Source organism: Sorex fumeus, unplaced genomic scaffold (assembly GCF_029834395.1).
Source record: "Sorex fumeus unplaced genomic scaffold, SorFum_2.1 ptg000063l, whole genome shotgun sequence".
In the NCBI taxonomy this organism is placed as follows: Eukaryota; Metazoa; Chordata; class Mammalia; order Eulipotyphla; family Soricidae; genus Sorex; species Sorex fumeus.
This window is the reverse complement of record NW_026606120.1, coordinates 82258134-82269622: the sequence shown is the minus strand read 5'-3', so window position 1 is coordinate 82269622 and position 11489 is coordinate 82258134.

Below are 11489 nucleotides of genomic sequence, written 5' to 3'. Positions count from 1 at the left end.
TTTGGGCTGCCCAGGGCTAGGCTGGCCCCTTCCCAGGAAGCGGGGTGCGGTGCCTCTCAGCCTTTCTCAGCTTCATGCCCTGTCCCCCATGTGGGCCGCACCGGCACCCCCACTTACTGCACCCTGCCAGCCTCCGTGAGGGTCCCAGGCAGACAGCCCTGGCAATGATAGCACCCCAGAAGCAACCCCAATGTGTGCTTCAGGACACTGCAGGAGATGCTATGGCTCAGCCTGGCACCCCAAAGCTCCCCCAACCCAGGGGCCTTCAGGGGACAAAGATGACACGTCCCTTCTCTCCCCAGTGGCTATTTTCTGCCCTCTGGGTGGAAAGGTGGAAAGACAGACTTCCGGCCGGGCGCCATGAGGCAGGCTGGGGACCGAGGGAGTCGGCTGGGCAACAGGTCGAGAGGTGGCAATCAAGAGTCTCATGTCGTGTCCCAGACGACACAGGTTGGTAGCTGCTATACCTGCACACCCAGGGGTGCAGCCTGCCCAGTCAGAGACGCTGCACAGGCTGCCCATGAGCTCATGTGGACGGCCAGTGCTTCCTTTGCCTTTCATGCAGCCAACCCGGGTTCAATACCTGGCATCCCGTATGATCCCCTGAGCACCACGGGAAGTGTTTCCTGAGTGCAGAGCCAGGAGTGAGCCCTGAGCATTGCTGGGTGTGACCCAAAAAACAAAAAAATTGAAATAAAGTTCCTAATTAGGAAGGAAGGAAGGAAGGAAGGAAGGAAGGAGAGGAAAGGAAAGAGGGAGGGAGGGAAGGAGGTAGGAGGGAGGGAGGAAGAAAGGAAGGAAGGAGGGAAGGAGGGAAGGAAGGAAGGAAGGAAGGAAGGAAGGAAGGAAGGAAGGAAGGGAGGGAGGGAGGGAGGGAAAGGGAAGGAAGGGAATGAGGGAAAGGGAAGGAAGGGAGGGAGGAAGGAAGGAAGGAAGGAAAGGAGGGAAGGAAGGAAGGAAGGAAGGAAGGAAGGAAGGAAGCAAAGGAAGGAGGGAGGGAGGGAGGGAAGAAGGTAGGAGGGAGGGAAGAGGAAGAAAGGAAGGAAGGAGGGAGGGAGGGAAGGAGGGAAGGAAGGAAGGAAGGAAGGAAGGAAGGAAGGAAGGAAGGAGGAAGGAAGGAAGGAAGGAAGGAAGGGAGGGAGGGAGGGGAGGGAGGGAGGGAAAGGAAAGGAAGGGAATGAGGGAAAGGGAAGGAAGGGAGGGAGGAAGGAAGGAAAGGAGGGAAGGAAGGAAGGAAGGAAGGAAGGAAGGAAGGAAGGAAGGAAGGAAGGAAGGGCTCAGCCTCTCCTGGACTGGACTCCTAGCCCGGTATTAGCTCCCTGTGGCCTTGTGGGATTCACTTTCCCAGAGTTCTGCTCCCCCCTCCTAAGCCCACCTGAGATGGCAGCTCCTTTGGAGGCCACGTGTCACCCCCAGGGGCACTCTGTCTAGGAGGAGCACTGGAGAGCATGTCCCCTGGAATCCTAAATGACCGAGTGCTTTGGAAATATCTGGGGAGGAAGCCGGCTCCATCCCCAGGCCTGTTTCTCTGTTATCAGATTGGGCAGAGTCCGGATTCGAGTGGCTGAGAATCCGCTGGGCCCAGGGCTGCCTTGGGGCTGCTCGGGAGAGTGTGTGGCAGAACTGGGGGTGCGGGGATCGGGGGGAGGCCCCGAGGTGCGCTGCAGCAGACGCTTCTGGGCAGACTTGGCTGATGCTGGAAGGGCCAGGCGCAGAACTCATCTGGAAGGAACTGTTTGTCATTTTCTGAGCACGTCAGCTGAGGCCCTGGGCGGGGGGCGGGGGGGGCCACCTCCCACACCGTCCCAGTGAGATCAGCTACTCTGGGCCCTCAGAGCTGGGAACTGTGGTACCCCACAGGGCCAAGAACCTCTGCTGTGCCCCCTGCATCATTAATACATGGGCACAGCACCCGGCCCTCAAGATTGCCAGGAGGGTCCAGACCTAAGGGCAACTGAGGTTCCGAGAAGTGGTCCCAGAGTGCATTTTGGCGTGTGAATAAAACCTTGAAAAATCTGTCCTGTCTCTGGGTCTCAATCAGTGGTTCAGCTCAGGCTTGTGGCCACGTAACACTGAGGTGACAGGATTTTTACCTGAGCCCCCCCCCCCTTGGAATATCGTGGGGACCCACAGGTTTGAGAAATGGTGGTCTCTTCCCTAATGTTAGGAAGCTTTTACAAGCAAAATAATCAAGGTGGTTGGGGCTGGAGCGATAGCACAGCAGGTAAGGTGTTTGCCTTGCACGCAGCCAACCCAGATTCAATTCCCAGCATCCCATATGGTCCCCCGAGCACCGCCAAGAGTAACTCCTGAGTGCCGAGCCAGGAGAAACCTGTGAGCATCACCAGTTGTGACCCAAAAAGCAAAATAATAATCACTATCACTATCACTATCCTCCCGTTGTTCATCAATTTGCTCGAGCGGGCCCAGTAACGTCTCCATTGTGACACTTGTTACTGTGTTTGGCATATCGAATATGCCACGGGTAGCTTGCCAGGCTTTGCCGTGGGGTCAAGATACTCTGGGGAGCTTGCCGGGCTCTCCGAGAGGGGCAGAGGAAACGAACTCGTGTCGGCCATGTTGGCTGTGTGCAAGGCAAAACGCCCTACCCGCTGTGCTATCGCTTCAGCCCAAAATAATAATAATAATAATAAATAATAATAATAAATAATCAAGGTCACCTTCAATACATTGAAGAATCAGGGCTGGGGAGCTGGAGCCATAGTACAGTAGGGAGGACATTTTCCTTGCACGTGATTGACCCAAGTTTCATACCTCACACCCTGAGCCCTGCCAGGAGTGATCCCTGAGCCCAGAGCCAGGAGTGAGCCGTGAGCACCTCTGGGTGTGGTCCAAATCCCACCCCCCTTCCCAGAGCAAAAGAATCAGGGCAGAGGAGATGGGACAGGGCCCAGGTTCGATTTCCGGCACTGCCAGGCTCTTGGGCATAGTGGATGTGGCCCTGAAGCCCTGGACACCGCAGGGCCAAGAATGCTCAGACCCTGGTGCTGACCTGCTCAGGAGGGGATTCCAGTCTGCCTTGAGCACAGACTGGGAGGGCACTCCACAAACCCCCCACTCCCCACATCCCAACTGTGGGATGGGATGTAGCTTAGCGGTTGGGCGCATGCCTCAACAGCTTTCCTGATCTCCAGAATGGCAAGGGGAAAAGAATTTAAGCATGGGTTCTGGAAGCTGCTGTAAGGCCGAAACTGGGGTCCTGACCACTCAACTCTGGCGAGGGTCTCCCATTCTATTCGTCCACCCTGGGTGGGTGGGGGGGGCTGATGTGTGTGTGCCTGTGTATGTGTATATGTCTGTGTGTAAGGTGGAAAGAGGTCCAGGTGGTAATGCTGGGAGGTGGTCACAGGTCATGATTTTTTCTTCACAATCACAAATCACAAATCATCCTGTTATTCGTCGATTGCCTCGAGCAGGCCCCAGTAACGTCTCCTTCATCCGAGCCCTGAGATTATATTCAAGGCTCTTTAGGAGAATGAGACCCATCATTGTTACTGGTATTTGGCATATTTGGTACGCCACGGGGAGTTTGCCAGACTCTGCCGTGTGGGCAGGCTACATTTGGTAGCCTGCCAGCTTGTCCAAAGTAAGAATAAGATGTCATAATAACATGTCGCGTGGCCGCGCGGTTCCGGGAGCTGGTTTTTATGGTCTCTGAGTCTTGGCCGCTGATGGGATTACACGGCGCCAGGGGGCCAGGTGGTGGGTGTGACCCCCGCCTACTGGAATTTGGAGGATCTGGATGCTCGGCCCCAATCCGAGTAGGCTTGGAGATCTCGGCCCCGGAACCCGCGTGGCTTTGTCCCTCTGCCAGTACCTTCATGTGTGCGGAGAGTGGTCTCAGCATGGTGGTGGCTGGTTCTGGAGGTCTTCTGCTGCCGGAGCCCTGGTCGGGGCGGGGAGGAAAGCTCAATCCGCTCCCCTCCAAGGGACCCCAGCGAGGACAGCCAGGCGCGGGGACAGGAAACTGCACTGTTCTCTTCCAGGAGCTGGTTTTTATAGTCTCTGAGTCTCTGATTTTTTCTTAATTTTAATTTTTATTTTTTGCTTTGTGGGTCACACCTGGCAATGCACAGGCGTTATTCCTGGTTCTGCACTCAGGAATTACTCCTGGCTGTGTTCAGGGGACCATATGGGATGCTGGGAATTGAACTCAGGTCAGCCGCGTGCAAGGCAAACGCCCTACCCACTGTGCTATCGCTCCAGCCCCAATTTTTAATTTTTTTAACGAATCAGCGTGAGATACAGTTATAGGCTTAAAACTGTACTTGTATATTTATTGCAGCACTATTTACAATAGCCAGAATTAGGGGAAAAAAAAACCCAAGTGCCCGAGAACTCTGGTACATCTACACAATAAAATATTATGCAGCTGTTAGAAAAGATGGAATCATGAAATTTGCATATAAGTGGATCAACATGGAGAGTATCATGCTAAGTGAAATGAGTCAGAGAGAGAGGGACAGACATAAAATGACTGCACTAATTTGTGGGCTGGAGCGATAGCACAGCGGGTAGGGCATTCGCCTTACAAGCGGCCAACATGGCCGACCCGAGTTCGATTCCTCCGCCCCTCTCGGAGAGCCCGGCAAGCTACCGAGAGTATTCGATATGCCAGACACAGTAACAACAAAGTCTCCAATGGAGACGTTACTGGGCCCGCTCGAGCAAATTGACGATCAACGGGAGGGCCTTTACCTTTACCTTTACCTTAACTTGTGGAATATAAAGTAACAGAATGGGAGACGAACACCCAAGGATAATAGAGATAAGGGCCAGGAAGATTGCTCCATGGCTTGGAAGGTGGCCTCACATGCTGAAAGAAAAGGCAGCTGGGATAGAGAAGGGACCACTAAGTTAATCAGGTCATGATGCTTGATTAACACAGATCACTGGAATATTATGCAGCTGCGAAGAATGATGAAATCATGCAATTTGCTGCAACATGGTTGCAACTGGGAAATATCATGTTAAGCAAAGTAAGCCAGAAGAAGAAAGACAAACACAGGAGGAGCTCACTTACCTGTGGCATATGGAATACTGGATGAGGAAACGTGTTACAGTCAAACAGGGAGGCCTAGATCACCCTTAGCCCCAGTGTTTAGGGAGGAGAAGGACAGAGAAGGAAAGAAACCGAGGGGTAAGAAGAGAGTGAGAAGTAATGCGTGAACAGGCATCAGGGCTTCGGGGGTAGAGCCTTATATCCAAAACACAGACTCCACAACGCTGAAAACATAAGACCTAAGCTGCAACCACTGGAACTTTTGTAATGTGCCTGTCAAGTTGATAGATGGAGATGGAGGGGGGTTGGGGCGGGGAAGGAATGTGGGGACGCTGGAGGAAGGAAGTGGACCCTGGTGGTGGGACTGGTGTGGAAATATTCTATGCCTAAAACCCAACTATCAGTAACTTTGTAAATCACAGCTCTTTAATTAAACACACACACACACACACACACACACACACACATATCACAATGCCCACATTAATGGTCAGCATTTTGCTTTCTTACCTGGCCTGAGGTTCCTTCATCTGAGTAACAACCCCAGGACATGGGAACTTCACTCCCCCTTCGGAGCCCAGAGAGAGGTCAGTCAAGGTCACACGCTACAAATGGCCGGCAGGACAAACCACCTGGGTCCACCAGAGTCTGAGAACCATCCTTTCCTTTTCATCAGAAAAGGCCTCATCCCTGAGGCTTGTCAATCACAGGGCGAGTGGGAGTAGCCAGGGAGGTGGCATAGTGTCCTGCTGGCATGGAGACCTGATTCTGAAAGACACTCTCAGGACAGCGGCCCGAGTGTTCTTCCATGGATGAGTAGGCCACAAAGGTGAGGGAGTAATATTTGGTCGTCAAAAAGGTGGGTCCCTGCCATTCGCCACAGCCTGAACAGGCTCCAGGTGGAGGCCGCTCCTTGAGAGAAAACTGAGAAAGACAAACCAAGAATGACTCCATGCAAATATGGTAAGGAAATGAGACAGGACAACCCCCAACTCTTCGATTATACAAAAAAAAAGTGGTTCTCAGAAAGTCAGTGGAAGGGGGAGGTGAATTGGACAAAGCAAGGGGGAGGGGGGTCAGGTGACTGGAATAAGTAAAAACTAGCCCTTTGGAGGCAAAGATGAAGCTGCTTATACAAATGCAGAATCATTAAGCTGTACACATCAAATCTATGTAAGGCAAATCGTGTAAGTTCTCACTGAAATTTTAAGAGGGGAAGGGAAAGGAATGGAAGGAAAGGGAAGGGGAGAGGAGGGGAGGAAAGGGGAGAGGGGGAGGGAAGGGAAGGGGAGGGGGAGGAAGAGAAGGGAGGAGGGGAGAAGAGAGGGAAGGAGAAGAGAGGGAAGGGAAGGAGAGGGAGGAGAAGGGAGGGAAGTGGAAGGAAGAGAAGGGAGGGGAGGGGAGGTGAGAGAAGGAGAGGGAAGGGAAGAAGAGGGGAGGGAGGAGAAGGGAAGGAAGGGAAGAAGGAAAGGGGAGGGGAGGGAGAAGGGAGGGAAGAATAGGGAAGGGAAGGAAAGGGGAAAGGTGGGGGAAGGAGAAGGGGAGGGGTGGGGGAAGGAGGGGGAAGGGAATGAGAGAAGAGGGAGGAGAAGGGAAGGAAGGGAAAGAGAGGGAAGGTAAGGGAAGGGAAGGGAAGGGAAGGGAAGGGAAGGGAAGGAAGGGAAAGAGAGGGAAGGGAAGGGAACGGAAGGGGAGGGGAGGGAAGGGGAAGGGAGGGGAAGGGAGAAGGGAGGGGAGGGGAGGGAAGAGGAGGAGAGGGAAGGGAAGAAGAGGGGAGGGAAGGAAAGGGAAAAGGTGGGGGAAGGAGAAGGGGAGGGGTGGGGGAAGGAGGGGAAGGGAATGAGAGAAGAGGGAGGAGAAGGGAAGGAAGGGAAAGAGAGGGAAGGGAAGGGAAGGAAGGGAAGGGAAGGGAAGGGAAGGGAAGGGAAGGGAAGGGAAGGGAAGGGAAGGGAAGGGAAGGGAAGGGAAGGGAAGGGAAGGGAAGGAAGGGAACAGAACGGAAGGGGAGGGGAGGGAAGGGGAAGGGAGGGGAAGGGAGGGGAAGGGGAGAGGAGGGGAGGGGAGGGGAGGGGAGGGGAGAGGAGGGGAGGGGAGGGGAGGGGAGGGGAATGAAGGGAAAGGAAGGGAAGGGAAGGGGAAGAGAGGGAAGGGAAGGGAAGGGAAGGGAAGGGAAGGGAAGGGAAGGGAAGGGAAGGGAAGGGAAGGGAAGGGAAGGGAAGGAAGGGAAAGAGAGGGAAGGGAAGGGAACGGAAGGGGAGGGGAGGGAAGGGGAAGGGAGGGGAAGGGAGAAGGGAGGGGAGGGGAGGGAAGAGGAGGAGAGGGAAGGGAAGAAGAGGGGAGGGAAGGAAAGGGAAAAGGTGGGGGAAGGAGAAGGGGAGGGGTGGGGGAAGGAGGGGAAGGGAATGAGAGAAGAGGGAGGAGAAGGGAAGGAAGGGAAAGAGAGGGAAGGGAAGGGAAGGGAAGGAAGGGAAGGGAAGGGAAGGGAAGGGAAGGGAAGGGAAGGGAAGGGAAGGGAAGGGAAGGGAACAGAACGGAAGGGGAGGGGAGGGAAGGGGAAGGGAGGGGAAGGGAGGGGAAGGGGAGAGGAGGGGAGGGGAGGGGAGGGGAGGGGAGAGGAGGGGAGGGGAGGGGAGGGGAGGGGAATGAAGGGAAAGGAAGGGAAGGGAAGGGGAAGAGAGGGAAGGGAAGGGAAGGGAACAGAAGGGGAGGGGAGGGAAGGGGAAGGAAGGGGAAGGGAGAAGAGGGGAGGGAAGGGGAGGGGGGAGGGAAGGGAAGGGGAGGGGGAGGAAGAGAAGGGAGGGGAAGGGAGGGGAGGAGAGGAAAGGAGAGGGGAGGAGAGGGGAGGGAATGGGAGAAGAGGGAAAGGAAGGGGAAGGAAAGGAAGAGAAGGGAGGAGGGGAGAAGAGAGGGAAGGAGAGGAGAGGGAAGGGAAGGAGAGGGGAGGAGAAGGGAGGGAAGTGGAAGGAAGAGAAGGGAGGGGAGGGAAGAGGAGGAGAGCGAAGGGAAGGGTAAGGAAAGGAAGAGAAGGGAGGAGAGGGGAGGTGAGAGAAGGAGAGGGAAGGGAAGGAGAGGGGAGGGAGAAGGGAGGGAAGAATAGGGAAGGGAAGGAAAGGGGAAAGGTGGGGGAAGGAGAAGGGGAGGGGTGGGGGAAGGAGGGGAAGGGAATGAGAGAAGAGGGAGGAGAAGGGAAGGAAGGGAAAGAGAGGGAAGGTAAGGGAAGGGAAGGAAGGAAGGGAAGGGAAGGGAAGGGAAGGGAAGGGAAGGGAAGGGAAGGGAAGGGGAGGGGAGGGAAGGGGAAGGGAGGGTAAGGGGAGAGGAGGGGAGGGGAGGGGAAGGAAGGGAAGGAAGGGAAGGGAAGGGGAAGGGAGGGGAGGGAAGGGGAGGGGAGGGAAGGGGAGAGGAGGGGAGGGGAGAGAGGAGGGAAGGGGAGGGGAGGGGAGGGAAGAGGAAGGGAGAAGAGCGGAGGGAAGGGGAAGGGAGAAGAGGGGAGGGGAGGGAAGGGGAGAGGAGGGGAGGGGAGGGAAGGGGAGAGGAGGGGAGGGGAGGGGAGGGGAGGGAAGGGGAGAGGAGGGGAGGGGAGGGGAGGGGAAGGAAGAGAAAGGAAGGGAAGGGAAGGGGAAGGGAGGGGAGGGGAGGGGAGGGAAGGGGGAGAGGAGGGGAGGGGAGGGGAGGGAAGGGGAAGGGAGAAGAGGGGAGGGAAGGGAAGGGGAGAGGAGGGGAGGGGAGGGAAGGGGAGAGGAGGGGAGGGGAGGGGAGGGAAGGGGAGAGGAGGGGAGGGGAGGGGAGGGGAAGGGGAGGGGAGGGGAGGGGAGGGGAAGGAAGAGAAAGGAAGGGAAGGGAAGGGGAAGGGAGGGGAGGGGAGGGAAGGGGAGAGGAGGGGAGGGGAGGGGAGGGAAGGGGAAGGGAGAAGAGGGGAGGGAAGGGAAGGGAAGGGAAGGGAAGGGAAGGGAAGGGAAGGGAAGGGAAGGGAAGGGAAGGGAAGGGAAGGGGAGGGGAGGGGAGGGGAGGGGAGGGGAGGGGAGGGAAGGGAGTTAGTTCTGCACCAGCACAAGCCAGCTCTGAGAGCCCACAGGTGGCCGCAGGCCCCACACCCCAGACCCCTGAGAGCCAGGGATGCAAAAGCAGGTGCAGAAAAGCAGGAAGTGACCCGAGCTCCCCTGAACCCTCCTTTCATGCTGCGGCCTGGCACTGTGCAGCCAAGTTGGCCCATGTGAAAGGCAGCAACCTTTTCTCGGAGCTCCTGCGCGCGGTTATATTTAGGAATGAAAGCTCCCGTCAGGGGCAGCGGTGCACACACTGACCGGCCCCGCCCGCGCTCAAAGGCCCCCGCCTCCCGGCCGGGCTTCTTGCCTGGCATGCGAGCTCCTCCACCCTCTGAGCGTGGCTCAGTTTCAGAGGCAGGCTGGGCACAAAGGCCCCTCTCGGCCTGTTTGTCCTGTAGAGTGTTTTGAAAAGAATGTTCTCAGAATAACCGGCTAAGTGTCGCACATGCTGGGCCGGAAGCTTGGGCCAAGCCAGGCTGTTCATATCAACACGCCCGCCCGGCCTGTCCTGTCGTTGGTGGGGCTGGGGCGGGACCAAATCTCAGAGTGGCTCCAGTGGGGAGGAGGGGGCCGGGCCGAGGACCCTCCAGCAGGGCCGCTGTGCTCTCCCCCGATGGCCTCTGGAGAACCCCGTGGGCTTTCCTGGCCTCTGCTTAGCACTGGCAGCGGGCCGGGGGTTACCCTCCGACAGATGACAAACAGGAATGCCAGCAAGAGGTGGTAGCCAGGGCAGAGCCGTGTCAGAGAAGCCAGTGTGCCAGGAGCTGGACAGGCCTGCCTGACCAGCTCGGGCATGGGGGTGAGGTAGCTAGACTCCAAGGGGGGCAGCCTGGAGGGCTGAGGAGGAGGAGGAAGAGGAGGAGGAGGAGGAGGAGGAGGAGGAGGAGGAGGAGGAGGAAGAACCCCTAAGGCTAGTAGCTTCTAGAACCTTCCATCAGCCTGGCTTCCCCTGAGCTGCCCAGGAGAAGGAAGTGTTCCCCCACCCCACCCCACCCCCACACACTCTGTGTCACTCTTTTCGACCTCTCCACCTTCCTCTATCTTCAGGCACTGTTTGATTCTGGGATGATCAATAAAATAACCAAGGGCAGGGGCTGGAGCGATAGCACAGCAGGTAGGGCGTTTGCCTTGCACGCAGCCGACCTGGGTTTGATTCCCAGCATCCCATATGGTCTCCCAGCACCGCCAGGGGTAATTCCTGAGTGCATGAGCCAGGAGTAACCCCTGTGCATCGCCGGGTGTGACCCCAAAAGCAATAAAATAAAATAAAATAACCTAGGGCAATGGGGTGGGGGTGGGGGGAGCAGATGTGGGCAGGGGTCTTGAAGGCAGAGAGGAGTCATCTAGGAGCAGACTTTGGCCGGGCTGCACCTCCCAGCTGGGACTCTCTCTGTTTGGCTTCAGGTTCTCTTTTACAAAGTAGGGGGGGTGTTTTTTTTTTATGAAGGTCTCCCCGTCACTGCATTCCCAATGACATCCACCCAAGATGGCACCCCACCCCTGCACCTCTGGGAACTGGTCCCAAGGAGACTGGACAGGAGCTGGTGGCCACGGAACCCAGGCTGAGAAGGCAGCTGCTTCCCCAGGTCAGGGGGCCCCAAGAGGGACATGAGTGAGAAGCAAATAAAATGAATACAGCAGGGGCCATCGAGCCAGGTAACGCACAGCCCCACAAAAAAAAAGTGGCCTGCTGGCACAGAGGAGAGGAAAAGGCTTTCTGCCGGGAGCTTAAGCCAGTGGAGCAGAGGCCCAGCACGATTCTGCTCGGCTTTGGAGCGGCTTGGATAGGTCGCAGATAAGCTTCCATGCTGAGCCCAGCGCAGGACCTCCTAAGACTCATCCCCAACCCTTCGCTAGACAAACTCGAAGTCAGTTCTTGGATCTGTTCACCTGAGCTAGCCCCAGGTGCCTCTCCACCCACTCCACACACACACACACACATGCACACACACACACACACATGTACACACATGCGCACGCGCGCACACATGCACACGCACACACATGCACACGCACACACATGCACACACATGCACACACATACACGCACGCGCACACACACAGGCACACACTCTAAGCCTCAGAAATCAGTGGAACCATCTGCTTGGGGAACGAAAATGAGATATTACCAAAAAAAAAAAGTCGCTCACAAAAGTCATTCTTTCTAGAGGACAAATGGGGGAGAAATAAAGCTTTGACTTGGGCTTTGGGGGCAGCACAGAAAATCTTTCAGTTCCTGAGCCAACAGAGGACTTTTTCCTGCCTGCCAGCCCCTGCCCCGCCCCCCCGTGGCTTTGACACGCACTTGACACTCATGATACACTGCACACGCTGCCTGATGCTCCCCCAACCCCCCACCCGGCTGTTTCATGCTGGAGATGGGAACGGCACAGGGTTCGAGCTTATTAAAGCCTCATCTTCCC